Genomic DNA, 4,529 nt, shown 5'->3' with positions numbered 1-4,529 from the left:
CTTAAACCTTACTAACCTAAGGACATCACACACATCCATGCCCGAGGCAGGATTCGAACCTGCGACCGTAGCGGTTATGCGGTTCCAAACTGAAGCGCTTAGAACCGCACGGCCACCCAGGGGTGTATTCCAATAGGGTAATGCTCGCCCACATACCGCTGTTGTAACCCAACATGCTCAACAGAATGTCGACATGATGCCTTGACGTGTTTGATCCCCAGATCTGTCTCCAGCGGAGCAAGTATGGGCCATCGTCAGACAACTCCAGAGTCATCCACAACCACCATTAACCGTCCCTGTATTGACCGACAAAGTGCAACAGGCATGGAACTGTATACCTCAAACTGACGTCCGGCACCTATACAACATGATGCACGCATGCTTTCATGCTTGCATTCACCATTCTTGCGGCTACGCTTGTTATTAATGTACCAGCATTTCATACACTCATGTTTCGAAGAAACAGAACACCTTGTAGGACTGGAGATAGGACGTTCATAACAGGACACGTAAATTAGCGTGTTCATCTGAAGTACTAAATTAGATTAGATCCAACTTAATAAGGAAGTCATTATCAAAATACAACTGGAAGTCATTAACTGGCAAACGGTTACCGATAATTTGATAGCATAGGCTTCGCTACATTCGTAAGGCTTTTTACGAAGTGAAAGGAAAGTGATTACTGTTATGTCAGATACACGGTCTAGTCACACTGATGTGACCATCACCTAATTTCGAAGGCGACGTGCAATAATCGCTCACAGACGCCAGGTGGCATCACTAGCAATGGAGGGTTGGTTGGTTGGTTTGGGGAAGGAGACCAGACAGCGTGGTCATCGGTCTCTTCGGATTAGGGAAGGATGGGGAAGGAAGTCGGCCGTGCCGTTTCAGAGGAACCATCCCGGCATTTGCCTGGAGTGATTTAGGGAAATTACGGAAAACCTAAATCAGGATGGCCGGACGCGGGACTGAACCGTCGTCCTGCCGAATGCGAGTCCAGCAATGGAGGGTATGTAAAGCACGTCTGGGGGACGCGGAAAACAGTGTAGTCGTTGTTGCATTTCGGAAACGAAGCGATTCATCTGACATCCAAAAGGGTACGATCATTGGCTTTCGGGCCAAGAGTGGAAGCATTTCCGAAACGGCTAAGTTTGTAAACTGTTCGCGTGCCAAAGTGGTTAAAGTATACTTTCAAATGGCTCTGAGCACTATGGGACTCAACTGCTGAGGTCATTAGTCCCCTAGAACTTAGAACTAGTTAAACCTAACTAACCTAAGGACATCACAAACATCCATGCCCGAGGCAGGATTCGAACCTGCGTCCGTAGCGGTCTTGCGGTTCCAGACTGTAGCGCCTTTAACCGCACGGCCACTTCGGCCGGCGTTAAAGTATACTGTGCTACTGTGGTGCACCACAGGCCACAGATATCTTGGCCCAAGGACGGCTGCGGAGATGTGCAATGGCGAATAGACGTGCAGCTGTTGAGAAACTGACCACCCGGATGAACCAAGGGGCTACCAATACCGTCTCCTCAACGACCATTCAGAGAACGTTGCTGCGTGTGCGACTCTGCAGCAGGTGCCTTGTTCATGCACCCATGCTGACAGCCGTTCATCGGCATCGAAGACTGGAATTTTCACGCCAGTAACGCACCTGGACGTCCACTGAGTGGCGATTGGTGGCCTTTTTACATGGTTCATGTTTCATGCGCCATCAGACAGATGGCTGTAATCGTGTTCGGGCCGGAACGTCTGAAAACAAACACTCTGAAACAATTGGGTCCAGGCCGGTGGACATTCCGTGGGTGGTCTCGTCATTTGGAAAGGCACAATGGATCTACACAAGCAAACATCTATCCTTGGGGACCATGTCCACCCATACATGCAGTTTTGTTTCTCCTCGGTACGATGGCATTTACGAGCAGGACAATGCGACAAGTTACAAAACTCACAGTGAACGTGCGTAGTTTGAAGAACACCAGGATGAGTTAACTGTACCATGCTTGCCATCAAGCTCCCCAGCATTAAAATCAATTGAGAAACTATGGGACCACCTCGACCAGGCTGTTCATCTCATAGATCCTCAACCGAGAAACGTCGTGCAGCTAGCCACGGCACTGGAGTCAGCACGGCTCCTGTCGGTACCTTTCAGAACCTCGTCGACTCTCTTCCTCCAAGTCTCGCAACGGCCTGCACTACAGAACATGGTTATTCAGGTTATTGACAAGTTGTCACACTAATGTTACTGGACAGTGTATTATCAGTAGATTACTGAATGGAGGATTACCACTAGAAAGTATCAACATTCTGGAATTATTATGCAGTTCGACAAATGCAGGATTCTCACTCCTGACTTGTAAAAGTAGTTTATATTCTCTTCAAGCAGGGTGTCAGAGTGCTTTATGGATTTAAAGGGACACTTATCCCAATGCGTGGGCAACGGCCTTGCCGCAGTGGATACACCGGTTCCCGTGAGATCACCGAAGTTAAGCGCTGTCGGGCGTGGCCGGCACTTGGATGGGTGACCATCCAGCCGCCATGCGCTGTTGCCACTTTTCGGGGTGCACTCAGCCTCGTGATGCCAATTGAGGAGCTACTGGACCGAATAGTAGCGTGTCCGGTCAAAGAAAACCATCATAACGACCGGGAGAGCGGCGTGCTGACCACAAGCCCCCCTATCCACATCCTCAACTGAGGATGACACGGCGGTCGGATGGTCCCGATGGGCCATTTGTGGCCTGAAGACGGAGTGCTATCCCAATGCGAGGGAAGACATCCTGGAACATCCTCCTCTACCCTCCTTTCCACCCCTGGGCAATCCACGCATTTTGGGCAAATGCGTGTGTTACCCCTATACCCCTGTGAAGTGTTTCCACCGTGTCTAGGGCCACTGTATGGCCTAAAGCTGAAGTTAACCCATCCTTCCACCTATGTTCATAAGAATCAGGCCCGCAACGCCCCCTCCCTCTTTTATTAGAAGACACTCGTCGTTATGTGTCAGTTGAGCATACTGCAGCACAACTATAAATCCAAAAAATGTCAGCAAATATTATTCTAATTACTAACGTAAGGGACTTGAGAATTATAATATTTCACTGTGGCAGTGCTGAAGTACGGTAATAAACCGATGCCACAACATATTCGGTTAAACAGTTGCATTATTTATGACGTAAGACACACTGATATTACCGCATGTTGCTGAATTATTATAAAGCAATGATGTCACAATGTTTACTGTATGCACTCTCGCATCACCCTGCTATTTGCTATAATATTATCCATTTTCCTCATACGACAACTATTAGATTCCAAGATATATGCAAATTCATGACCAAACACCTTTCATGGCGCGATATTTCAACAAATTACACTGACATACCATAGTAAACAACTAACGGAGCCTGATATTTCAACCGTCACACCCATATCCTGAGTTAAACAATTTCCACAATTCAACAAAATACATACCAAGTCATGCCCCTGAGTTATTAAGGTGTGACATCACTATAAGACTGCCCCTAGTAGACTCGTAAATAACTATAGCTACAACCACTCACAACACAAAAATAAATTTGGACCGTGATGAACCTCAGATACTTGCACTTTTACCAAAACCACGGGGATTGGAGGGGTACGAGATGAAAGTATTCACAGCGCACAGTGAATATTCTAAGGTAGGCCGCAGTGATAATGCCACAGCTGCCAACACCAGACCGTCAGAGAGGTGTCTCCACGCTTTGGCCCAGCCTAAATAGCCCACAAGCTATCCACCCATTTTCCTACCATAGGATAGGATGGAAGAGGGAATACGCTTTATTTATATACAAAACCAACGAAACAATGTGTGTGTTATCCTCTTCATGCCCATGCGTGCCATATCAGAAAGCTGGCCAAGGAACGATTGATGCTGCCACACGTGAAGCACAGGGCCTACCTACTCTTCGACTCCAGTGGCTGGTCGCAACAGGAAGCCAGTACGTACTGAATCAACTACCTAAACATTAAAGATAGTGACCGACAGGCCACAGCTGATTGAGATAAAAGTACCTCATCTAACGCGACTTGAGGGTATACACTTCTAGCAACCTCTCTTGAAACGTTCTAAGATATAGATCTCTAATTCCTAGAAATATTTTCAGTAATGAATTATTATTAATATTCAATCACCTTGACATACCATGAATGTCATTTTTCAGTGCTAAAAAATGTGGAAACCGCATGAGGAGCGATCGGGACTGTGTGGAAGGCGTGTGACAGCTACCCAACGAAACTTCTGCACTGTATTCGAAACAACCTTGGCAACTCGTGGGCAGCCGATGCTGCAGATGTTTCGGTGGGAAGCACTTACGCATTGCTTGTAAGTCATTGTAAGTAAACAAATTTTCCTGTCTTGATTCAGTCGGCTACTTATCAAGCATCTTGCCCCTGGAGGTTGCAAACGTTTCTTTAATATTATTACGAAGTTTGTGATTGCCCACAGGAAATTTTATTCCTTTAAAACTACAGAGATCTACAGCATACACATCTCT

The 4,529-nt window shown here is 46.8% G+C and overlaps 1 pseudogene; it reads left to right on the top strand.

The window, feature by feature from the left end:
* Nucleotides 1-2,435: 2,435 nt before the first annotated feature.
* LOC124723957 lies at nucleotides 2,436-2,552 on the top strand (annotated as a pseudogene).
* Nucleotides 2,553-4,529: the final 1,977 nt, after the last annotated feature.

Source organism: Schistocerca piceifrons, chromosome X (genome assembly GCF_021461385.2).
Source record: "Schistocerca piceifrons isolate TAMUIC-IGC-003096 chromosome X, iqSchPice1.1, whole genome shotgun sequence".
NCBI classification, from domain to species: Eukaryota; Metazoa; Arthropoda; class Insecta; order Orthoptera; family Acrididae; genus Schistocerca; species Schistocerca piceifrons.
Note: the sequence above shows the minus strand (reverse complement) of the source record. Positions and strands in the feature narration are given on the sequence as shown.